This window comes from Pleurodeles waltl, chromosome 9, assembly GCF_031143425.1.
Source record: "Pleurodeles waltl isolate 20211129_DDA chromosome 9, aPleWal1.hap1.20221129, whole genome shotgun sequence".
NCBI classification, from domain to species: Eukaryota; Metazoa; Chordata; class Amphibia; order Caudata; family Salamandridae; genus Pleurodeles; species Pleurodeles waltl.
In genome coordinates, this window is record NC_090448.1 from 130,770,831 (window position 1) to 130,797,994 (window position 27,164).

Genomic DNA, 27,164 nt, shown 5'->3' on the forward strand with positions numbered 1-27,164 from the left:
TTGTGTGGCTCGGACCAGGTTCTGTTACCCAGAATCCATTGCAAACCTCAAAATTTGGCTAAAAAAACACATGTTCCTCCCATTTCTGTGGCAGAAAGTTCTGGAATCTGAGAGGAGCCACAAATTTCCTTCCACCCAGCGTTCCCCCACGTCTCCCGATAAAAATGATACCTCACTTGTGTGGGTAGGCCTAGCGCCCGTGACAGGAAACGCCCCAAAGCGCAACGTAGACACAGCCACATTTTTGAAGGAAAACAGAGGTGTTTGTTGCAAAGTGCCTACCTGTAGATTTTGGCCTGTAGCTCAGCCGCCACCTAGGGAAACCTACTAAACCTGTGCATTTCTGAAAACTAGAGACCTAGGGGAATCCAAGATGGGGTGACTTGTGTGGCTCGGACCAGGTTCTGTTACCCAGAATCCTTTGCAAACCTCAAATTCTGTCTAAAAAAACGCATTTTCAACACATTTCGGTGACAGAAAGTTCTGGAATCTGAGTGGAGCCACAAATTTCCTTCCACCCAGCGTTCCTCCCCGTCTCCCGATAAAAATGATACCTCACTTGTGTGGGTAGGCCTAGCGCCCGCGACAGCAGACACCCCAAAACGCAACGTGGACACATCACATTTTTTCATTGAAAACACTGCCTACCTGTAGAGTTTGGCCTCTAGCTCAGCCGCCACCTAGGGAAACCTACCAAACCTGTGCATTTCTGAAAACTAGAGACCTAGGGGAATCCAAGATAGGGTGACTTGTGTGGCTCGGACCAGGTTCTGTTACCCAGAATCCTTTGCAAACCTCAAAATTTGGCTAAAAAAACACATGTTCCTAAAATTTCTGTGGCAGAAAGTTCTGGAATCTGAGAGGAGCCACAAATTTCCTTCCACCCAGCGTTCCCCCACGTCTCCCGATAAAAATGATACCTCACTTGTGTGGGTAGGCCTAGCGCCCGCGACAGAAAACGCCCCAAAGCGCAACGTGGACACATCCAAATTTGTGAAGGAAAAAAGAGGTGTTTTTTGCAAAGTGCCTACCTGTAGATTTTGGCTTGTAGCTCAGCCGCCACCTAGGGAAACCTACCAAACCTATGCATTTCTGACAACTAAAGACCTAGGGGAATCCAAGATGGGGTGACTTGTGTGGCTCGGACCAGGCTCTGTTACCCAGAATCCTTTGCAAACCTCAAATTCTGTCTAAAAAAACGCATTTTCCACACATTTCGGTGACAGAAAGTTCTGGAATCTGAGTGGAGCCACAAATTTCCTTCCACCCAGCGTTCCTCCCCGTCTCCCGATAAAAATGATACCTCACTTGTGTGGGTAGGCCTAGCGCCCGCGACAGCAGACACCCCAAAACGCAACGTGGACACATCACATTTTTTCATTGAAAACACTGCCTACCTGTAGATTTTGGCCTCTAGCTCAGCCGCCACCTAGGGAAACCTACCAAACCTGTGCATTTCTGAAAACTAGAGACCTAGGGGAATCCAAGATAGGGTGACTTGTGTGGCTCGGACCAGGTTCTGTTACCCAGAATCCTTTGCAAACCTCAAAATTTTGCTAAAAAAACACATGTTCCTAAAATTTCTGTGGCAGAAAGTTCTGGAATCTGAGAGGAGCCACAAATTTCCTTCCACCCAGCGTTCCCCCACGTCTCCCGATAAAAATGATACCTCACTTGTGTGGGTAGGCCTAGCGCCCGCGACAGAAAACGCCCCAAAGCGCAACGTGGACACAGCCACATTTTTGAAGGAAAACAGAGGTGTTTGTTGCAAAGTGCCTACCTGTAGATTTTGGCTTGTAGCTCAGCCGCCACCTAGGGAAACCTACCAAACCTGTGCATTTCTGAAAACTAGAGACCTAGGGAAATCCAAGATGGGGTGACTTGTGTGGCTCGGAACAGGTTCTGTTACCCAGAATCCTTTGCAAACCTCAAAATTTGGCTAAAAAAACACATGTTCCTCACATTTCTGTGGCAGAAAGTTCTGGAATCTGAGAGGAGCCACGAATTTCCTTCCACCCAGCGTTCCCCCACGTCTCTCGATAAAAATGATACCTCACTTGTGTGGGTAGGCCTAGCGCCCGTGACAGGAAATGCCCCAAAGCGCAACGTGGACACAGCCAAATTTTTGAAGGAAAACAGAGGTGTTTTTTGCTAAGTGCCTACCTGTAGATTTTGGCCTGTAGCTCAGCCGCCACCTAGGGAAACCTACCAAACCTGTGCATTTCTGAAAACTAGAGACCTAGGGGAATCCAGGATGGGGTGACTTGTGTGGCTCGGACCAGGTTCTGTTACCCAGAATCCTTTGCAAACCTCAAAATTTGGCTAAAAAAACACATGTTCCTAACATTTCTGTGGCAGAAAGTTCTGGAATCTGAGAGGAGCCACAAATTTCCTTCCACTCAGCGTTCCCCCACGTCTCCCGATAAAAATGATACCTCACTTGTGTGGGTAGGCCTATAGCCCGCAACAGGAAACGCCCCAAAGCGCAACGTGGACACATCCAAATTTTTGAAGGAAAACAGAGGTGTTTTTTGCAAAGTGCCTACCTGTAGATTTTGGCCTCTAGCTCAGCCGCCACCTAGGGAAACCTACCAAACCTGTGCATTTCTGAAAACTAGAGACCTAGGGGAATCCAAGATAGGGTGACTTGTGTGGCTCGGACCAGGTTCTGTTACCCAGAATCCTTTGCAAACCTCAAAATTTGGCTAAAAAAACACATGTTCCTAAAATTTCTGTGGCAGAAAGTTCTGGAATCTGAGAGGAGCCACAAATTTCCTTCCACCCAGCGTTCCCCCAAGTCTCCCGATAAAAATGATACCTCACTTGTGTGAGTAGGCCTAGCGCCCGCGACAGGAAACGCCCCAAAGCGCAACGTAGACACAGCCACATTTTGAAGGAAAACAGAGGTGTTTTTTGCAAAGTGCCTACCTGTAGATTTTGGCCTCTAGCTCAGCCGCCACCTAGGGAAACCTACCAAACCTGTGCATTTCTGAAAACTAGAGACCTAGGGGAATCCAAGATAGGGTGACTTGTGTGGCTCGGACCAGGTTCTGTTACCCAGAATCCTTTGCAAACCTCAAAATTTGGCTAAAAAAACACATGTTCCTAAAATTTCTGTGGCAGAAAGTTCTGGAATCTGAGAGGAGCCACAAATTTCCTTCCACCCAGCGTTCCCCCACGTCTCCCGATAAAAATGATACCTCACTTGTGTGGGTAGGCCTAGCGCCCGCGACAGAAAACGCCCCAAAGCGCAACGTGGACACAGCCACATTTTTGAAGGAAAACAGAGGTGTTTGTTGCAAAGTGCCTACCTGTAGATTTTGGCTTGTAGCTCAGCCGCCACCTAGGGAAACCTACCAAACTTGTGCATTTCTGAAAACTAGAGACCTAGGGAAATCCAAGATGGGGTGACTTGTGTGGCTCGGAACAGGTTCTGTTACCCAGAATCCTTTGCAAACCTCAAAATTTGGCTAAAAAAACACATGTTCCTCACATTTCTGTGGCAGAAAGTTCTGGAATCTGAGAGGAGCCACGAATTTCCTTCCACCCAGCGTTCCCCCACGTCTCTCGATAAAAATGATACCTCACTTGTGTAGGTAGGCCTAGCGCCCGTGACAGGAAATGCCCCAAAGCGCAACGTGGACACAGCCAAATTTTTGAAGGAAAACAGAGGTGTTTTTTGCTAAGTGCCTACCTGTAGATTTTGGCCTGTAGCTCAGCCGCCACCTAGGGAAACCTACCAAACCTGTGCATTTCTGAAAACTAGGGACCTAGGGGAATCCAGGATGGGGTGACTTGTGTGGCTCGGACCAGGTTCTGTTACCCAGAATCCTTTGCAAACCTCAAAATTTGGCTAAAAAAACACATGTTCCTAACATTTCTGTGGCAGAAAGTTCTGGAATCTGAGAGGAGCCACAAATTTCCTTCCACTCAGCGTTCCCCCACGTCTCCCGATAAAAATGATACCTCACTTGTGTGGGTAGGCCTATAGCCCGCAACAGGAAACGCCCCAAAGCGCAACGTGGACACATCCAAATTTTTGAAGGAAAACAGAGGTGTTTTTTGCAAAGTGCCTACCTGTAGATTTTGGCCTCTAGCTCAGCCGCCACCTAGGGAAACCTACCAAACCTGTGCATTTCTGAAAACTAGAGACCTAGGGGAATCCAAGATAGGGTGACTTGTGTGGCTCGGACCAGGTTCTGTTACCCAGAATCCTTTGCAAACCTCAAAATTTGGCTAAAAAAACACATGTTCCTAAAATTTCTGTGGCAGAAAGTTCTGGAATCTGAGAGGAGCCACAAATTTCCTTCCACCCAGCGTTCCCCCAAATCTCCCGATAAAAATGATACCTCACTTGTGTGGGTAGGCCTAGCGCCCGCGACAGGAAACGCCCCAAAGCGCAACGCAGACACAGCCACATTTTGAAGGAAAACAGAGGTGTTTGTTGCAAAGTGCCTACCTGTAGATTTTGGCCTGTAGCTCAGCCGCCACCTAGGGAAACCTACCAAATCTGTGCATTTCTGAAAACTAGAGACCTAGGCGAATCCAAGATGGGGTGACTTGTGTGGCTCGGACCAGGTTCTGTTACCCAGAATCCATTGCAAACCTCAAAATTTGGCAAAAAAAACACATGTTCCTCACATTTCTGTGGCAGAAAGTTCTGGAATCTGAGAGGAGCCACAAATTTCCTTCCACCCAGCGTTCCCCCACGTCTCCCGATAAAAATGATACCTCACTTGTGTGGGTAGGCCTAACGCCCGCGACAGGAAACGCCCCAAAGCGCAACGTAGACACAGCCACATTTTTGAAGGAAAACAGAGGTGTTTGTTGCAAAGTGCCTACCTGTAGATTTTGGCCTGTAGCTCAGCCGCCACCTAGGGAAACCTACTAAACCTGTGTATTTCTGAAAACTAGAGACCTAGGGGAATCCAAGATGGGGTGACTTGTGTGGCTCGGACCAGGTTCTGTTACCCAGAATCCTTTGCAAACCTCAAATTCTGTCTAAAAAAACGCATTTTCCACACATTTCGGTGACAGAAAGTTCTGGAATCTGAGTAGAGCCACAAATTTCCTTCCACCCAGCGTTCCTCCACGTCTCCCGATAAAAATGATACCTCACTTGTGTGGGTAGGCCTAGCGCCCGCGACAGCAGACACCCCAAAACGCAACGTGGACACATCACATTTTTTAATTGAAAACACTGCCTACCTGTAGATATTGGCCTCTAGCTCAGCCGCCACCTAGGGAAACCTACCAAACCTGTGCATTTCTGAAAACTAGAGACCTAGGGGAATCCAAGATAGGGTGACTTGTGTGGCTCGGACCAGATTCTGTTACCCAGAATCCTTTGCAAACCTCAAAATTTGGCTAAAAAAACACATGTTCCTAACATTTCTGTGGCAGAAAGTTCTGGAATCTGAGAGGAGCCACAAATTTCCTCCCACCCAGCGTTCCCCCACGTCTCCCGATAAAAATGATACCTCACTTGTGTGGGTAGGCCTAGCGCCCGCGACAGAAAACGCCCCAAAGCGCAACGTAGACACATCCAAATTTGTGAAGGAAAACAGAGGTGTTTTTTGCAAAGTGCCTACCTGTAGATTTTGGCTTGTAGCTCAGCCGCCACCTAGGGAAACCTACCAAACCTGTGCATTTCTGAAAACTAGAGACCTAGGGGAATCCAAGATGGGGTGACTTGTGTGGCTCGGAACAGGTTCTGTTACCCAGAATCCTTTGCAAACCTCAAAATTTGGCTAAAAAAACACATGTTCCTCACATTTCTGTGGCAGAAAGTTCTGGAATCTGAGAGGAGCCACGAATTTCCTTCCACCCAGCGTTCCCCCACGTCTCCCGATAAAAATGATACCTCACTTGTGTGGGTAGGCCTAGAGCCCGCGACAGGAAACGCCCCAAAGCGCAACGTGGACACATCCAAATTTTTGAAGGAAAACAGAGGTGTTTTTTGCAAAGTGCCTACCTGTAGATTTTGGCCTGTAGCTCAGCCGCCACCTAGGGTAACCTACCAAATCTGTGCATTTCTGAAAACTAGAGACCTAGGGGAATCCAAGATGGGGTGACTTGTGTGGCTCGGACCAGGTTCTGTTACCCAGAATCCATTGCAAACCTCAAAATTTGGCTAAAAAAACACATGTTCCTCACATTTCTGTGGCAGAAAGTTCTGGAATCTGAGAGGAGCCACAAATTTCCTTCCACCCAGCGTTCCCCCACGTCTCCCGATAAAAATGATACCTCACTTGTGTGGGTAGGCCTAACGCCCGCGACAGGAAACGCCCCAAAGCGCAACGTAGACACAGCCACATTTTTGAAGGAAAACAGAGGTGTTTGTTGCAAAGTGCCTACCTGTAGATTTTGGCCTGTAGCTCAGCCGCCACCTAGGGAAACCTACTAAACCTGTGCATTTCTGAAAACTAGAGACCTAGGGGAATCCAAGATGGGGTGACTTGTGTGGCTCGGACCAGGTTCTGTTACCCAGAATCCTTTGCAAACCTCAAATTCTGTCTAAAAAAACGCATTTTCCACATATTTCGGTGACAGAAAGTTCTGGAATCTGAGTGGAGCCACAAATTTCCTTCCACCCAGCGTTCCTCCACGTCTCCCAATAAAAATGATACCTCACTTGTGTGGGTGGGCCTAGCGCCCGCGACAGGAGACACCCCAAAACGCAACGTGGACACATCACATTTTTTCATTGAAAACACTGCCTACCTGTAGATTTTGGCCTGTAGCTCAGCCGGCACCTAGGGAAACCTACCAAACCTGTGCATTTTTGAAAACTAGACACCTAGGGGAATCCAAGATGGGGTGACTTGCGGGGCTCTGACCAGGTTCTCTTACACAGAATCCTTTGCAAACCTCAAATTCTGTCTAAAAAAAACCACATGTTCCTAAAATTTCTGTGGCAGAAAGTTCTGGAATCTGAGAGAAGCCACAAATTTCCTTCCACCCAGCGTTCCCCCAGTCTCCCGATAAAAATGATACCTCACTTGTGTGGGTGGGCCAGGTGCCTGCAACAGAATAAGGCCCAAAACTTGTAGAGATAGAGGGGATAGCACAGCAAGTTTATAAGGACATATTCTTTTATACATCTTTAGACTGACTCTGCTTTGGGGACCCACATAAGTGAGGTGTCATTTTACTTGGGAGACTGAGGGGAACACTGGGGAGTAGGAATTTTGTGCTGGAGTGGTGATCCTACGAAGAAAAGTCAGGAAAATATGCTTTTTTAAGCACATTTTGAGGTTTACAGAGGAGTCTGGGTAAGAAAATGTTGGGGGATCCACGCAAGCCACACCTCCCTGGACTCCTTGGGGTGTCTAGTTTTAAAAAATGTCTGGGTTTGGTAGGTTTCCCTAGATGAAGGCCGCACACAGGACCAAAAACATAGGTGCCCTCTCCCCCCAAACACAGGTAGTTTTGTAATATATCGTTTTGATGTGCCCACATACGTCCGTGATGTGCCAAACACTAAAATTTTGAAAAGAAACACACTTAGGTTATGTGAAAAAGACCCCTCACCCACCAACCAAGTTGGTGGCATGCTTCATCATCGGGGTCCCACCTGAGGCACCTAGCGTGTCACAGGTGTGCTGCGACGCCTGATTTCAGCGGAGCAGGTTTTGTCATTTTTACCACACATACTGGTTGGATTTGGCACGATGTGAGTGATGGTTCAGTGGATCAAATTTTACTAACAAGAGCTTTCACAAAAATGAAATGCACTGTTAGTAACTGAAAGGCAAAAAACTGAACCAATGACTCACAGCTCGTGAGCTGTAAAGCCGCGACAAGGCACCAACCGCTTTACAGTCCATTCACACAACTTTCATACATGACACACACAAGGCCATTCACACCGCCAGCCACGGGCCCAGCACATTACAACACTCACATCGACAGACAGCGCCACTGAAGGGCCCATCACTTACATACGCCCACATGCCTGATACAACAATCACACCAGCTGATGGGAGTGTGTGGACTGGTGTTTGGCTGGCAGGGTGTTGCAGTAGCCAACAGCAAGTCAATATGTACACTCTCAGCCAAGCCCCACTCCACACACAATGTCATCATTTTTTTTTTTTTTTTTTAACAGAGGAACCCCTAACTAAGTAGAAAGAATTACAAAACTACAAACACAAAAGCTCTAACTAAGAACATGACAGAAATGCTAACCATGAAACTAAGCAAATGAAAATACAAAACAGACATGAGTTTACACTCATGGTTGTTCCCAGAAATTCTTCTGGGTGTGGTAATTCTTAAAACAAGCACCGACACACAGCCCAGGCTTTGAAGGACAATCTGGGCAGTACATTCGAGTCTCCCTCCGGATGCCTCTTCGAAAACACACTCTACATTTCTTAGCTGGAAAGTCTTTTTTGGGTGTGGGAGGAATGTGCTCAGCAAAGTGGCGATCTTTCAATCTAGCCACATCCTCCACCACTGCTTCTCTAGGAACTCTGGCCTGTTCCACCACAATAAGGCTCTCTATCACTGACTCCTGAAATTTCACAAATGTCATCTTTGACTCTGGAGACCTATCCCTAAACACAATAAAAGCATTGAAGGTTGCTAAGTGGAAGAGGTGAAGTGCTAACTTCTTATACCAAACGTAAGACTTACGAATAGCAGTATAAGGTTCCAATCTCTGGTCAACTCTATCTACACCTCCCATGTGCTTATTATAATCTAAAATGCACATATGTTTGCGCACTTCAGCAACCTGGCCCCAAACAGTCACAGGGGAAGTACTCTCATCATGGATGGTACTTCGCATGTAGACATCCCTCTTGTCTTAAAATTTCAAAGCTAGCAGCTCCTCGTTCCGCAAGGTACAGCACTGTCCTCTCTCAAGTTTTTTACAGACAAGCTCCCTTGGATAGCCTTTCCGGATAGAACGGATTGTGCCACAAGCAACTGTGTCCACTCTAAACAATTCCTTGAACAATTGCACACCAGTGTAGAAGTTATCTACATACAAATGGTTACCTTTATTGAACAGTCGTCTACCAAGATCCCACACAATTTTCTCAGTAACTCCAAAAGTGGGAGGACAACCAGGGGGGTCAATATTGGAATCCCTACCAGTGTACACACGGAAACTATACACATATCCTGTCCTACTTTCAGACAGCATATACAATTTAATTCCATATCGTGCCCTTTTGCTAGGAATGTATTGCCTAAAAACCAAACGACCCTTGAAGAGGACCAAAGACTCGTCCACACTTAACTCTTTGCCTGGAACATAGACCTCCGAAAACCGATCTACAAAATGATCAAGGACAGGCCTAATCTTAAAAAGACGGTCAGAATCTGGGTGATCTCGTGGCAAGGCTAATGTATTGTCAACAAAATGCAGCATCCTAAGAAGAAGCAAATACCGATTACGACTCATGGTCGCTGGAAATATAGCTGTTGCCATCAAGGGACTAGTAGACCAATAAGAAGCCAGTGATGGCTTCCTTATCAACCCCATCAAAAAAGTCAAACCCAAAAACTTTTTTAACTCCTCCAAATTTGTGGGAATCCACTGGGCAGCTCTAGAGTGTAGCCTAAGTCTAGCAGCGTTGTCCCTCAAATGCTGCTCCGCATACAAATTAGTCTGCTCAACAATCTCTTCCAAAAACATATCATCCATGAATAACTCAAAGAAATTGATAGGCATAAAGTTCTCTGTATTGGCGTTACACCCCGGGAGACCAGTAAAGGCAGGCAACTCTGGGTGCTCCATGTTTGGGGCAACCCAGACATCAGGTCTTATAACGGGAAACCTTTCGGCCCCAGGTTGCTGCACTATTGGCACATCAATGTCCTCCTCTAAAACAGGCCCTTCATCTGCACTGAGTGTGGCTTCATCATCAGAAGATTCCCCTCCAACAGAAACATCACTGCCAGAATCTCTGACTTCCTCCTCTGCCTCAGATGCAGAGTCCGTCTCATAGTCATGATCAGACTGTGACTCAAAAAGCATACCAACCACGTGCTGAGCGGTCATCCTGCGGCTAGCCATGATCTCTCCTGCTAAAATTAACTGGACAAATTCACCACCAACAACCAGCACTGTGTAAGACAAGTAACAAAGTGTAGCTTTGTTAGTAAGAGTTATAAACTCAAAAACTATACCGCTCACTTGCCTGAAAAAGCTTGATTCACCAGCAACTACACAGCAATCACCAATGATATCCCACTAAAAATAAATAAAGAAAGGCAAATTAGAAATAAGACAAAACAAATATCATTGTGCACAAACCTAAGGACAATTTCACACACAATCCTGCATTTAGTACACCCCCTACAAACATGTCATTCATGCATGGCAACAATACTCCTTTGGAGTAAATTGTTTTTACTTACCTAAAACATGCAACTGTGCTAACTGCAGGTCAACCACCGCCAAAACCGCAAGGAGCCACAGCAAATAAAGCAAAAGCTTTGAACTAGAACAAAAAGGAGGAAAACATTTTTTATCACAAATGCAAAGACTTCTTCAGTTGACAAACATCCCACCATCAAACATTTAGAAATTGGTGCCTAAGTGGATTCTGCCATAGGGGCAGATGGGCCTACTAAAAAAATAGGCCTGTCTGCCCCAAGGAAGCCAGAAAATACCTTTAGTAGTGTGTCCCCATGGAGAGCGACCCTTACCAAAGGGGACAGCCCTCAAACAAACAAACAAAAAAAAAAAACACACACAACACTATCCCTGGTGCCTAAGTGGCTTCTGCCCCCCTTGGGCGCAGGTGGGCCTAAGAAAATAGGCCCATCTGCCCCCAGGGGGTGTAGAAATGGCCAACAGGTCAATGCCCCCCTTGGGGGGGCGCCCCGTGACCAAGGGGACGCAAAAATAATAGGCTGATCTGTCTCCAAGGGGTGCAGAAATGGCCAGGGTACATGTGCCCCCAAAGTGGGGGGCGACCCTTGCCCAAGGCCCCCCCATCCACTAACACACATACACACACACACACACACTATCCCTGGTGTCTAAGTGGCTTCTGCCCCCCTTGGGACGCCCCCCCACAAAAATAAACAAATAAAAAAAAATCCCTGGCGTTCGAGTGGTTTCTGCCCCCCTTGGGGGCAGACCAGCCTAAAAATAATAGGCTGATCTGTCTCCAAGGGGTGCAGAAATGGCCTGGGTACATGTGCCCCCAAAGTGGGGGGCGACCCTTGCCCAAGGCCCCCCCCCCATCCACTAACACACACACACTATCCCTGGTGTCTAAGTGGCTTCTGCCCCCCTTGGGGGCAGGTGGGCCTAACAAAATAGGCCCATCTTCCCCCAGGGGGTGTAGAAATGGCCAACAGGTCAATGCCCCCCTTGGGGGGGGCGCCCCGTGACCAAGGGAACGCCCCCCCACAAAAATAAACAAATAAAAAAAAATCCCTGGCGTTCTAGTGGTTTCTGCCCCCCTTGGGGGCAGACCAGCCTAAAAATAATAGGCTGATCTGTCTCCAAGGGGTGCAGAAATGGCCTGGGTACATGTGCCCCCAAAGTGGGGGGCGACCCTTGCCCAAGGCCCCCCCCATCCACTAACACACACACACACACACTATCCCTGGTGTCTAAGTGGCTTCTGCCCCCCGGGGGGGCAGGTGGGCCTAACAAAATAGGCCTATCTGCCCCCAGGGGGTGTAGAAATGGCCAACAGGTCAATGCCCCCCTTGAGGGGGGGCGCCCCGTGACCAAGGGGACACCCCCCCACAAAAAAAACCAAATAAAAAAAAAAACCTGGCGTTCTAGTGGTTTCTGCCCACCTTGGGGGCAGACCAGCCAAAAAATAATAGGCTGATCTGTCTCCAAGGGGTGCAGAAATGGCCTGGGTACATGTGCCCCCAAAGTAGGGGGCTACCCTTGCCCAAGCCCCCCCCATCCACTAACACACACACACACACACTATCCCTGGTGTCTAAGTGGCTTCTGCCCCCCTTGGGGGCAGGTGGGCCTAACAAAATAGGCCCATCTGCCCCCAGGGGGTGTATAAATGGCCAACAGGTCAATGCCCCCCTTGGGGGGGGCGCCCCGTGACCAAGGGGACGCCCCCCCAAAAAAAAACAAATTAAAAAAAAACCCTGGCATTCTAGTGGTTTCTGCCCACCTTGGGGGCAGACCAGCCAAAAAATAATAGGCTGATCTGTCTCCAAGGGGTGCAGAAATGGCCTGGGTACATGTGCCCCCAAAGTGGGGGGCGACCCTTGCCCAAGGCCCCCCCCCCATCCACTAACACACACACACACACACTATCCCTGGTGTCTAAGTGGCTTCTGCCCCCCTTGGGGGCAGGTGGGTCTAAAAAAATAGGCCCATCTGCCCCCAGGGGGTGTAGAAATGGCCAACAGGTCAATTCCCCCCTTGGGGGGGCGCCCCGTGACCAAGGGGACGCCCCCCCCACAAAAATAAACAAATAAAAAAAAATCCCTGGTGTTCTAGTGGTTTCTGCCCCCCTTGGGGGCAGACCAGCCTAAAAATAATAGGCTGATCTGTCTCCAAGGGGTGCAGAAATGGCCTGGGTACATGTGCCCCCAAAGTGGGGGGCGACCCTTGCCCAAGGCCCCCCCCCATCCACTAACACACACACACACACACACACACACACTATCCCTGGTGTCTAAGTGGCTTCTGCCCCCCTTGGGGGCAGGTGGGCCTAACAAAATAGGCCCATCTGCCCCCAGGGGGTGTAGAAATGGCCAACAGGTCAATGCCCCCCTTGGGGGGGCGCCCGTGACCAAGGGGACGCCCCCCCAAAAAAAAAAAAAAAAAAAAAAACCCTGGCGTTCTAGTGGTTTCTGCCCACCTTGGGGGCAGACCAGGCAAAAAATAATAGGCTGATCTGTCTCCAAGGGGTGCAGAAATGGCCTGGGTACATGTGCCCCCAAAGTGGGGGGCGACCCTTGCCCAAGGCCCCCCCCCATCCACTAACACACACACACACACACTATCCCTGGTGTCTAAGTGGCTTCTGCCCCCCTTGGGGGCAGGTGGGTCTAAAAAAATAGGCCCATCTGCCCCCATGGGGTGTAGAAATGGCCAACAGGTCAATGCCCCCCTTGGGGGGGCACCCCGTGACCAAGGGGACGCCCCCCCACAAAAATAAACAAATAAAAAAAATCCCTGGCGTTCTAGTGGTTTCTGCCCCCCTTGGGGGCAGACCAGCCTAAAAATAATAGGCTGATCTGTCTCCAAGGGGTGCAGAAATGGCCTGGGTACATGTGCCCCCAAAGTGGGGGGCGACCCTTGCCCAAGGCCCCCCCCATCCACTAACACACACACACACACACTATCCCTGGTGTCTAAGTGGCTTCTGCCCCCCAGGGGGGCAGGTGGGCCTAACAAAATAGGCCTATCTGCCCCCAGGGGGTGTAGAAATGGCCAACAGGTCAATGCCCCCCTTGAGGGGGGGCGCCCCGTGACCAAGGGGACACCCCCCCCCCACAAAAAAAAACACATTTAAAAAAAAAACTGGCGTTCTAGTGGTTTCTGCCCACCTTGGGGGCAGACCAGCCAAAAAATAATAGGCTGATCTGTCTCCAAGGGGTGCAGAAATGGCCTGGGTACATGTGCCCCCAAAGTAGGGGGCTACCCTTGCCCAAGCCCCCCCCCATCCACTAACACACACACACACACACTATCCCTGGTGTCTAAGTGGCTTCTGCCCCCCTTGGGGGCAGGTGGCCTAACAAAATAGGCCCATCTGCCCCCAGGGGGTGTATAAATGGCCAACAGGTCAATGCCCCCCTTGGGGGGGGCGCCCCGTGACCAAGGGGACGCCCCCCCAAAAAAAAACAAATTAAAAAAAAACCCTGGCATTCTAGTGGTTTCTGCCCACCTTGGGGGCAGACCAGCCAAAAAATAATAGGCTGATCTGTCTCCAAGGGGTGCAGAAATGGCCTGGGTACATGTGCCCCCAAAGTGGGGGGCGACCCTTGCCCAAGGCCCCCCCCCCATCCACTAACACACACACACACACACTATCCCTGGTGTCTAAGTGGCTTCTGCCCCCCTTGGGGGCAGGTGGGTCTAAAAAAATAGGCCCATCTGCCCCCAGGGGGTGTAGAAATGGCCAACAGGTCAATGCCCCCCTTGGGGGGGCGCCCCGTGACCAAGGGGACGCCCCCCCCCACAAAAATAAACAAATAAAAAAAAATCCCTGGTGTTCTAGTGGTTTCTGCCCCCCTTGGGGGCAGACCAGCCTAAAAATAATAGGCTGATCTGTCTCCAAGGGGTGCAGAAATGGCCTGGGTACATGTGCCCCCAAAGTGGGGGGCGACCCTTGCCCAAGGCCCCCCCCCATCCACTAACACACACACACACACACACACTATCCCTGGTGTCTAAGTGGCTTCTGCCCCCCTTGGGGGCAGGTGGGCCTAACAAAATAGGCCCATCTGCCCCCAGGGGGTGTAGAAATGGCCAACAGGTCAATGCCCCCCTTGGGGGGGCGCCCGTGACCAAGGGGACGCCCCCCCCAAAAAAAAAAAAAAAAAAAAAAAACCCTGGCGTTCTAGTGGTTTCTGCCCACCTTGGGGGCAGACCAGGCAAAAAATAATAGGCTGATCTGTCTCCAAGGGGTGCAGAAATGGCCTGGGTACATGTGCCCCCAAAGTGGGGGGCGACCCTTGCCCAAGGCCCCCCCCCATCCACTAACACACACACACACACACTATCCCTGGTGTCTAAGTGGCTTCTGCCCCCCTTGGGGGCAGGTGGGTCTAAAAAAATAGGCCCATCTGCCCCCATGGGGTGTAGAAATGGCCAACAGGTCAATGCCCCCCTTGGGGGGGCGCCCCGTGACCAAGGGGACGCCCCCCCACAAAAATAAACAAATAAAAAAAATCCCTGGCGTTCTAGTGGTTTCTGCCCCCCTTGGGGGCAGACCAGCCAAAAAATAATAGGCTGATCTGTCTCCAAGGGGTGCAGAAATGGCCTGGGTACATGTGCCCCCAAAGTGGGGGGCGACCCTTGCCCAAGGCCCCCCCCCCATCCACTAACACACACACACACACACTATCCCTGGTGTCTAAGTGGCTTCTGCCCCCCTTGGGGGCAGAAATGGCCAACAGGTCAATGCCCCCCTTGGGGGGGCACCCCGTGCCCATGGGGACGCCCCCCCCACAAAAATAAACACATAAAAAAAATCCCTGGCGTTCTAGTGGTTTCTGCCCCCCTTGGGGCAGATCAGCCTAAAAATAATAGGCTGATCTGCCCTCAAGGGGGGCAGAAATGGCCCTAAAAGACATGCCCTCCAAAGGGGAGCGACCCTTGCCCAAGGGGGCGCCCCCCCATCCACTACACACACAATCCCTGGTGCCTAAGTGGCTTCTGCCCCCCTTGGGGGCAGATGGACCTAAAAAAATTAGGCCGATTTGCCCCCAAGGGGGGCAGAAAAGGCCAACAGTTCTCTGCCCCCTTGGGGGGGCGCCCCTTGCCCAACGGGGCACCCCCCCCACATAAATACACATAAAAATAAAAAAACCCTGGTGATCTAGTGTTTTCTGCCCCCCTTGGGGGCAGATCTGGCTAAAAAGTAGCCAATCTGCCCTCAAGGAGGGCAGAAATGGCCCTAAAAGACATGCCCCCCAAAGGGGAGCGACCCTTGCCCAAGGGGGCGCCCCCCCATCCACTACACACACAATCCCTGGTGCCTAAGTGGCTTCTGCCCCCCTTGGGGGCAGATGGACCTAAAAAAAATAGGCCGATCTGCCCCCAAGGGGGGCAGAAAAGGCCAACAGTTCTCTGCCCCCTTGGGGGGGGCGCCCCTTGCCCAAGGGGGCACCCCCCCACACATAAATGCACATAAAAATATAAATCCCTGGTGATCTAGTGTTTTCTGCCCCCCTTGGGGGCAGATCTGGCTAAAAAGTAGCCAATCTGCCCCCAAGGGGGGCAGAAATGGCCGTAACTAATTGCCCCCCAAAGGGGAGCGACCCTTGCCCAAGGGGCCGCTCCCCGCCAGCAAGAAACAGGAAAGTAAACAAAAAAAAGGAAATCCCTGGTGTCTAGTGGGCATTCCTGCTGCCCGATCGCAATGCGATCGGGCAGCAGGAATGCTCAAAGAGACACCGGGGGAAAGGAAAAGCCTTTCCTTTCCCCCGGTGCCTCTTTAGACCAAACCCCCCACCCACGGGAAGAGGAACTCACCTCTTCACTCCACGCCGCACAGGAAGCAAATGGCTTCCTGTGCGGCGATATCCCCATAATGAAGTCAGCGCGCCATCCCTGACTTTGGGTGGTGGGGGGAAGCACACAGAGGGAGCGAGAGCGCTCCCTCTGGGCTGTGTGCCGAGGACGTAGTGGTTACGTCCTCGGCACAGCAGCACTGTGCCGCAGGACGTAACCACTACGTCCGCGGCACAGAAGGGGTTAAAGTTCTTATAGAATATACATCATGATTCCATCAAATTCACATACAAGCAAAACAATTCGGTAGTTCACCGCCGCAGGGGCTGGAACCTTCAATAGCGATTTGTTAAATGTATTTTCCACTGTAGTCAGTAGTCTGCCTTATAGTGGCCCCCACAGTTCTGACCCATAAACTGTGGCACTGACATCTTTTGCCCGATAAATCTTAAAGACCAAAAATGTGGAGTAGGACAATGAATGATTGGCAAACTTCAGAACTGTAGCTGTTCTATGTTGTAGATTAGAATGACCATTTATGTGAGTTGATGCTTTCCGAAATCTTTCATGGAGATTCCAACCCAGAAGGCCTGTGAGGCTTAAATACCATACATTTTGACTTGGTAGCATTGATTTAAGTCCCTGGTTTAGACAAAACAAAGTATATTTTTCAAGAAGAGTTTTAATGCTCATTTGACATTAAAGGTAACCTGCCATGGTTCAGCTCAGCAATGTTACATTATTAATAGCAGATTTTTTGTATTACTTCTGATTAAGTAACTTTGCAGTGGTGGTGGCGTAATGAAACTTGAGGAGGCTCCCTTGCCAAGTACCGTGAGGGGGCCCCCGCCCCACTGGACCCAGTCAGGGGCCTGCTGCCCGTGCAGAGTGTACTGTGCTGAGGAGGCCCCCTGGAGCTCGACCCCCTACCACACCACGGGGCTGCCAGGGGACTTTGATACACCACCGTGCAGGGGCTATCTCTCAGATTTACAAATATTTGGTGCATCAGTACTGATGCGCCAGATTTCTTGTGCCCCCCCGCCCACCGCCACCTAACAACACCATGGATGTGCCATATTTACAATATGCGCATCATGGCGCATGTTAAGCCAATAGCATCAACATTTTAACGCTGGTGGAGCATTGTGCAAGGTGGCCCATTGATTTCAATGGGTGGGTCCTTTTAATGCCTGCTTTGAGCAGACGTTAAAAATTCTGCCAAAAATGGCGCAATTAAATCTTGTAGATTTCATTGCACCATTTTTGCAGGCCTCCTAATGCCAGAACACCTCCTTTGCATATATTATGCCTGGCGCAGGAATAATGTGGCTCAAGGTGTTGCAAAGTGGTGCATTGCATGCATTGCGCCACTTTGTAAATATGGTGCTGCGATTTTTGCCTCATTGAGCCACATTAGCATAAAAGAAATGACGCTAATGTGGTGCAAGGAGGCACTAGGGTCTTGTAAATCTGTCCCTAAGTGTTTTGGGTTTGGGGAGATGAGCTTTCTTGCTTGGCTATAAAAAAAAGACTGAGGCTCGGTTGTGCGAAATAGTACAGGAGATTAATTAGTCCACTCTGCCCCCAACTCAGCAAATTCTGGGAGTCAGCCTGCAGCTCCTAGGAGAATCGCCTCCCCATTCAAAAGTCTTGCTGAGCGAGATTTGGTAGTCACATTTCTTATGGAATGAGGTTCTACCTTCTGAATTGAGGGGAGTCTAAAGCTTGAGCTGCATATGTGAGACCCCCATAAAGAGGGTCCTGTGTTCAAGAGCAGCTAATCCATGTGCAAGGTTAACGTCCTTAAACCACACTTCTATACAATCACAGTGTCCCTCATGGTCAGTATAGCGTTTTGTGTAGATTATGGTCTGAGTGAATTACTGAGCAACAGTGTTGAGAATCCAATGGATTACTTTGTCAGTGTGGAAGAATCTCCATACAGTCCTTGTCTCAAATTAGCTACATTAATCATATATAATACATGTGGGTTGTGCTGTTCTGTAATGGGCAGGTGGACTAATCGTCGTTGCAGTATCTGTAGGAGAAGTGTTTTCAGTGTAGCTATTTATAGTGTAAGTGTCCTCCCAGGAGCTAAAAGTGTTCGCCTTAATCGCATTTGGGGAGGTGATGTTAGTCTTTGAAGAGTACAGTATATTTCTTTTGAATGTTTCTCGTAGTTATATTCTCTGGATAACTATTCAACGAATCTGTCATCAAAGGGACGTGTTTACAGCTGAGTTGCTAATTTCTATTACACATAGTTATACTTTCTGAAATTCTGGGTTGATTCTTAATAAAAATGAAGAGGGAATTCGCTGCTTGTCTAACGTCTACTATCTCTGTTCTTAACAATGTAATCAAGTTCCAAGTTGCATCAATTGACCTAGATGTTGAATTATCAGGCATCTGTACCGCAGCTGGCGTACTCCTACTCTCTAATAAGGCATTAGACGACCCGTGCCTGAGAGGCTGAAGCGGTTGTGTGCAAACCACTTCTGGTTCGAAGGGTGCAGGATTCATCGGTTCAGGAGGGCACGTATCACGAAGCATAGGAGCGGAGTTTTTTTCCAACTCAACTCGATGGGCAGGCCCAGATGCGAAGGAGGTTGGGGGGGTGGGTGTTGGAGTTTTGTTTCCTTTCAAAGAATTTAACGAACTTTTTATTGTTGTGGGCTCTCTTTTCCCAGTTCTTTTTTGCTCTGTAGAGATTCGACCTTCTCTATTAAGTGGTCAGTGGCAGCAAAAGTGCAATTCTCTCCCGCATGGTTACAAGGTTTCTTAATATTTTTGGGTTCAGCAGACTGCCAGCTGCCTTTCTTTTCCTTATTGTTGCACACTCGATTCACAAAAATGGGGGCTGCGCTTGCCACTTTTCCTACTACTGGGGCGAGACTCTTGCTCTTCTTGGTCGCTACATCTGCGGGAACGAGGGGCGTAGCTCCCGGGCGGGATGTTTGGGGTGTGCCACCCAGTGCTTAATTTGTACATAAAAAGGTGCCGGTGCCCAAATCCCTCCTCTGAAACTTGCGGCCGCTGCATTTAATGTGCGAGCACGGAATACTGAGGCAGCATAATCCTGCAGCCATCTCAGGCCTCTTTAATCCATTTAAAGCCACTCCCTGCCCCTTCAGCTCACTCTGGCAGGGTTCTGCTTTCCACCTTTGTGACGCTTTTTCGTTTTTCTCATCCTCCGTCTTTCCCATAAGTGTCTTTTGCTCGCAGCAAATGCTTGAGGCAGAAGAACAAGCCCCGGCCCTCAAAAATAAGTGCCGGTGCTCAGCCCCGGAAAGAACAATCACAAATTAAGCACTGGTGCCACCCCGTTAATAAATTGATTCTGTTGTGTTAGCGTGTCTGTGGTCGCGTTTCCACTCGGATTAGCAATTCTGCTAGCACAGACGGACGTCCCTATGAAACTCTGCCAAGTTCGTATACACCCAAACCTCCTCTTCCCGCTCACACAAAATAGTCCAGGAATAAACATAGGACTGAGTGGCTTTTATGTGGTGCAGAGAAACCTTTTACATTTAAAACAATTTTCATCCATTTTGCCATTTCAATGGCAGTGATGTTTGGAAAACCTCTGTTCAACAACCCCCCAAAGTTAACCTACTAAACTATGTCCCTTAGGTGAGGGGGAACCTACCATAATTTGGCAAAGATCAAAGGCACCTCTCCGGAAAGCTGCCGTGGACCCAGCCGCTGGGGCCTGCAAGTTCCATAATTCCTCACTGCTAACACCTGAGCCCAATTAGCCTGATTTAAGTGTACTGCAGTCACGCTGGGTGGGGGCTGCGCTTGCCTCTTTTCCTGCTATTAGGGGCAAGACTCTTGCTCATCTTGGTCACTATAGCTGGGGAAACCTACCATCGTTTGGCCAAGATCAAAGACACATCTCTGGGAAGCTGTTGTGGGTGCTGCCTCTGAGGACTGCAAGCCCCATAATTACTCTCTGCTAACACCTGAGCCCAATCAGCGCTATTCAATCGTGCAGTCCCGCTGTGTGGGGGTTGTACTTGCTACCTTTCCTTCTATTGGGGCAAGACTCTTGCTCTTCTTGGTCACTACAGCTAGGGGAACCTAGCCTTGTTTGGCCAAGATCAGAGGAACATTTATGGGAAGCTGCTGTGGATGCTGTTGCTGGGGACTGCAAGCCCACAATTCCTCTCTGGTAACACCAGAGCCAAATCAGGCTATTTAAGTGCACTGCAGCCCCGCTGTGCAGGCCACATCTGGGCAAAGCCTGGGCCTAAGCCAGGCCTGTCCACACCCATCAGAGGCTAGGTTGGCCCCCTCCCCTCTTGGCTGAACAATTGGGGCTTGGGCTGCCAAGGTACTTGTGAAGTGGTCCTTGCTAAGATTGTCCTACTATTTCCCCAGTTCTTTTAGTTTGTCATAATGCAACCTGTTTTGTGTATTTAGACATTAGGTTGTATTGTTTCAAGATTGTTTGATCATTGTTATATACCTGTTGATCTGTTCACATTGTACTACCCAATTTTGCAATTCTAGCTTTTTTATTAGTGGAAGTAAAAACAACATTGTAACATTTGAATCTAGGTGTATCACTCTCTAATATGGGCAAATGGAAAGCAGCAGATGTAGCTCAGGGCACTGCTAAACACCTAACAAGCTCTACTGATTCTTATAATTGTACATTCAAGGAGATTCATCTCTTGATTGAGGAAGTGGAGGCACTAATTGGCTCAGACACGTCATTTCAAGTAGAACCTGGAGGAATTCTAAATGGTAAAAATTGAACTGCTCTCCCTAACAACTCGGGCGCTATTCCTCAGCAAAAAACTTCCAGAGCTAGGAAAGGAACTCCAAGATTAGCTCCAAAGTGTAAGCATGGTGCTCATAAAGTTATTTCAATGGTTACCATAGGGAAACACAAGGCAATGAGCCAATTTTAGTTCAAGACTTGACTTCCCCTGGTATAACTAATTCAATGAATGCTTTGACAAAGCAAAGCTTAGCCAGACACATACATACAATTCTGTGTAGGAATCCCTTCCTCCTACTTGCGCATTGGACCAATACGGACTCATAGCTTCTATCACCTGAAGTACCACAGCCAATAAAACTCACTGAACCCACTGTTGCGTGTGAATAGGTTACCTAGTGCAACAGATTGCAGAACTCAGAAATGAGGTGGGGGACTTAAAACTATGTTACCACGCCTTTCCACTTTGCTAAAGCAAGTCATTATTAATAAAAACCCTAATACCGGAAGAGCTACGAGCACCATATATAATTAGGATAAAATGCGTTTGAACAGGGACACCAAACCCTTTGAGCCAGATAGGTCCTCCTTTATGAAAGATCATAGGTTCTGTGAAAACCACTCAAGATAGAATGCAGGGTAGAGGAGCAGGGCAACAGAAAGATGGCTCAGACAGCACTTTCCACACGCCCCACGCATCTTATTTGTAAATATAGGGAGGGGTATGGTCATAATAGCAGTATTCCAGTACCCTTTATTACTAACACTATTCCAAAGCTGGGTCTTTCTGCCATACACCTTAGATGCTCAATTTTTATGGTTAACGTCCCCAAATGTAAGCAAACTCAACACAAAGAAGATGAGGACACACTAATAAATAAATCAATACATTGGATGTGTGAGGTGAGAGGCTGTCACTTCCTTACTAGAGAGGTTTTTTTGGGAGCCTTTAGGCACATGGAAACTGGCACCAACCAGAAACCATCGAGCTGATCCTTCCTTGCAGAGTTTTGGTAGAAAATATAGTGGCATTTAATGTGCGGACATCTACTCTGCTTGATACAAACATCTGTTTTAAATATATACCCCAGTACCTAAATCACCTTAAAGAAGGGCGCATATCTTCTCCCCACCTTGCAGGAGAATCACCCATTAGGGTGGTAGGTGACAACTAGTGCCTATCATTAACCCATTTTCCTTAGATGAGTTTTCCTATAGGGTTAATAACGTTGAGAGTATGGCTGAGAGAAAAACTAACATAGAAAGCTGCACTGACGTGCAAATTAAATCTGCAATTGCTTGTGTTTCAGAGTTTGATTTAGGTGCTTTTTGATTTGAGTCGCCTGTTGGAAAAATAAAACTGTTGATGTTAAAATGTAATTTAGACCCAAGACTAACAGTGCGCATAGAAACAATACTGAATTTCTTGTGATTAGTAAATGATTAATATGTTTAAAAATGTGTGCAAAGTGAGAAAAATGCTTCTCTATTGAACCTGGCGAAATCCAGTAACAATGATTTCCTATTTTGAGATGAAATGTATTATTCATATTAAGGAAATGTTGTTAATGTTGAATTTATAAGTTTACATATAACACATTTCACTTATGTGTTTCACATATTAATTTAATGGATTATTATTATTTTGTGCTAGCATAAGTGAGGCCTGCAGAGCTTGCATTTTGCAGTCATGTAAAAGTGTTAATTTCTTTTTTTTCATAACATGAAGTCTTCGTTCAGATTTCATTCCCATGAGAAGAAAAGTCTTCTTGTAATAGACCCAATTTGGTCTTTGGACTGTGATATCAGATCATTCTTAGGTTTCTTTCCATCTCAGACCCAGTCTCGTCTCATGTACCAACAGGCAATAAAAAGTAGAAGAAAGTAAAAGTTTTAACAAGGTGAAACCTGAAAATGGTCATTAACAGCAAAATGGCTCAAGCTGCTGACAGTGCCAGCACAAATCTTCAGCTAGTTCTCAAATGGAACCCAGGTACAAGGCTCAGCCCTCCCTTTATGTGCTGGCCAGTGGAATGGTCCATGGCTGCCAGATGCTTGGAGAAAGAAAAGCCATGGAGTGGGTTCCTCTACTCCAGAGGACGTAACTGACAGGTGAGGACCCTGAAGTTATCCTTCCAGGTGCCCTTGGCAAAACAGTCCACTGGCAGAGGCACTTGGCATGAAACTCTGGCCCCTCAGGGAGGGGCTCAATGTGACAGAAATGGAACCCACACTCATAAAGCACAAACTCAGAGATGACTGAATCACAGTGTATCAGTAGTCTGGACGCCTTAAGGGCCCTTCCATCTGGACCCTCCTGCTTGACTTGCCTGTTTCTCAAGCAATTGAGGAATGACCTATCCAGGCTAGATTAGCCACATTGATGAGTAGGAACTGGAACCTTGAGGGAACCCCAGCTGCTCCTGGCAGAGGCACTGTGCCCCAAGAAGTTAGTATGATCTGCTTTGACAGGATGGAGGGAAGCTGCCCTGGCCTCTCAGGATTCCACACATGAACCCTGGTGGGAGTTGCTGCAAGAGTCTGATGGTGAGGGGGAAGCCCATGTCTCCTCCCCTGATGCCTGCCCCCAGTGCCCAGGGGCCTAGTCCACCAGCATGATTTGGGCCGCTGTCTACGCCTAGAACTCTTGATGTCAGGTGTAGAACCCTGGCTTGCACAGATCCTGGCAGGTAGCAAAAGCCTGATGCCAGTGGCAATACCCTCCCCCATTGCCAGGTACCTGGTTGCAAGGTTGTGTCGCTGGGTGGGGGTTTGAAGACTTGTACAGTGCTACCTGGGTGTCCAGGAAGGCTGGCAATGGAGCTTCCTGCCTGCACTGCTGTGGAAGCCACTCACCACCTAGTGCTGTGGCAGAGTGGTGCTTCTGGGCTGAGGGCCTGGAAAAACTCTTAGGCTCGCAGAGGCTAACTGTCAGAGAGAAAGCCTAGAGGGGTTTCGGGCCATTTAGGTGGTTAAGCTACTTTCCTCGTACTTCTCCTGTGACTGCAGGTGGGTAAACATTGGGAAGGTTACCTGTGACTCTCTGTAATGGATCACTTGGCTTGTGTGTTTTGATGACGAACACAGCTAGTTGTGAAAATTAGTGTGAGCTTATCATTGACACTTCAAATGCACATTGTGGCTCTGACTTTCTCTCACACCTGCACCTGTCATTTGAACATCAGTCACCCTAGGGCTCGCCCAGGGTACTGCTGGACCTGTTGCGGTGGGCTTCCCTCCCTTCACCCCCCCAAGGTCAGTCACTGATCGCATGTCACAAGACTCATGGCCCTGATATAGGGGGCACTGCTGTCTTGCCTGTTCTCCCTCAAGCTGGAGTGTGGAGTTTCAGAAAATGCCTCTGTGAAGGCCCAGTTGTGGGTGACATGTTGTAACAAACAACTGTGAGAGCTTGGCAACTGCCTGTCCTGGTTTCAAAGGCATCAACGGCTGACATCCAGCCCTACCCAGGAGGTGCTGTAGTAGGCCCTTTATGAGGGTTCCTGTCCCCCGCCTCAGGGGTGACCCATCAAGAGTTGCAGGAGGCTAGGGTTGTAGCCTGCTATGTGGCAAAATGCCTAAGATAGGGTTCAACAGGACCAGGAGGCTTCCTCTCATCAGTAGGGTGGGAAGCCCTGGTAGTGCCTACAGTTAGAGCTGTAGGGGTGGGCTCAATTCACTGGACTGCTTTATCACAAAGCATCTTCAACACTGTTTTGTGGGCCCAGGCAGGCTCTTGTGCAGTGCAGCCTGTTTTGGTATAGTCTAGCCAGCAACGTAATCTGGTTGATTGGGCATACTTGATTTATTTTTGCAATGGACTGCTTGGAAAGCTCTGGACGTATCCACTGTCAGGGCTCCAGTGGGACTGAGGTCAGGGCCTAGGTGTCTCAAATCTTATTTGACCCGCAAGGTCAGAGATACATCAGGCCCCGGTTTCATGCCTCAGGTTAGTGGCCTTTCTGTGCCGGCCAAGCATGTCATCTACAACCGAAGAAAGGGTGCCACAGGCACCAAGAAGCTCAGACAGGACCCTGGGTCAGACTGCTGTCTGACTCTGCGGTCAAGGTTACTGGACCTAGATTCCATTCTTTGCCTGCTGTGTCATTTGAAGTCCTGAACATAGTCCTGCAGGCCTGGGAGGGATACTTTGCTTGGGTGGGGGTGAAGCTCTGACTTGACCCCACGTCACAATTCTGGCTGCCCCAGGGTGAAGGGCCCCAGTCCTGGTCTCCAATCTCTGTCCTGCTGTGCTATCTAGAGTGCAGGATGGGGTTCCAGAGGCACAGGGAGGTCTCCTCGACTTGCCCGGGTTTAGAAGCTTGTGCCAAGCCCTGGGTAATAGCTCTGGCTGGGCAGGGTATGCTCCATTCTCCAGCCAGCTATGTTGCAAAGTGCCTGGGGAAGTGTCACACAGACACCAGGTGTGCTTCCCTGCTTGGCTGCATCAAGAAATTCGACTGGACCACAGGTCCATCTAGAACTGAGAAGGATACTCCAACCCTAGGCTCCATGCCATAAGTGATGTGATATGTAAGACGGTAGGCTGTGATGGTGGGGGAGAAAGTTGTAGCTGATTCACTGAACTGTAACTGGCATTTTTCAGTGTTTGTGGGGGAGGGGGGTTAATATTAGCTTGGGACTTATTCCAAAATCTAAGTATGATTTAACCAGTCTTTTCTCATGCACCACTGTGTAGTTATAGTTAGGTCTTAGATAACATAGGAATTTGATTTTTGTTTTGTTTTTCTAATCATTTTGGTGCTGTTTGAGGAATCTTCCCAAAACTTTACAAAAAAAATGTTTATCCACCTCAACTTTATTCTGAAAAATTGTGAGGTTGCCCATCAAGCTGGGGACAGAGAAAAAGAAGAGCTTCCCAGAACCAAATTTCCCCAAGTAATTTCCATAGGTAAGTTTGAACAGAGCTAATACCAAAGTCAATGGGAACTGAGTTACACCAAATTTGGCAGAAAGAAAGATTTTTACCCAAAATGCATGCTCTTCATAAATTTGTATTATTTTGTTATGTATTTTTGAGAAACTAACTGCTTCTGTGCTGCGGACGTAATGGTTACATCCCCCTGCACAGTGCTCCTGTGCCGAGGACGTAACCATTACGTCCCGGAGCTCGGAGGGAGTGCTAGCGCTCCCTCCGTGGGCTTCTCCCACGCCCCCCCAAGGCTGCGATGGAAGGTGAAGCCCTTCACCTTCCACCCCCCGTGGCTTCTGATGACGCCAGTGCATGATCGCGTGCTGACCTCATCAGAGGCCTGCCCCTCCACGGTGGAAACTTCCAGCGCGGATCACAGGAGAAATGCTTTTGCATTTCTCCTCTGATCACGTGGAGGGGCCAAGAGAGGCATCAAAGGAAAGGAAAGGTCTTTCCTTTCATTTGATGTCTTTCTCTTCATTTCTTCGATTGGGCAGCAGAAATGCCCACTGGACACCAGGGAGTTTGTTTTTTTAGGTTATTGTCATGAGGGGAGCGGCCCCTTGGGCAAGGGACACTCCCCATGGGGCCAAATGATCTTTTGGCCATCTCTGCCCCACCTGGGGGCAGATCAGCCTAATATAATTAGGCCGATCTGCCCGGGGGGGGGTGGGGTGGGGGGAGAACCCCTTGATACCAGGGATAATTTTTTTTGTGTATTTTATTTCTTTGTATGCGGGGAGCGACCCCTTAGGCAAGGGTCGCTCCCCAGGGGGCAAAATTACTTTTAGGCCATTTCTGCCCCCTTGGGGGCAGATAGTTTTTTAATTAAATAGGCCAATCTGCCCCCAGGTGGGGCAGAAACCACTAGACACCAGAGATTTATTTTTTATATTATTGAATTAGGTGAGCGGTCCCTTGGGCAAGGGCCGCTCCCCAGGGGGACAAAATGTTTTTAGGCCTTTTCTGCCCCCCCCTGGGGGCAGATCGGCCTATTATATTTAGGCCGATCTGTCCCCAGGGGGGCCAGAAACCCCTAGACACCATGGATATACATATATATTTTTTTACTTTATTTTTTTAAATATGGGGAGCAACCCCTTAGGCAAGGGTCGCTCCCCTGGGGGGGGGGGGGAAATTGCATTTAGGCCATTTCTGTCCTCCTTGGGGGCAGATCGGCCTATTTTTATTAGGCCAATCTGCCCCCAAGGGGGCAGAAACCACTAGGCACCAGGGATTTTTTTTGTTTGTGCCTTTTTCACGCTAGGGGAGCGACCCCTTAGGCAAGGGTCGCTCCCCTTGGAAGGGCAAATTAATTTTAGGCCATTTCTGCTCCACTTGGGGGCAGATCAGCCTATTTCTAT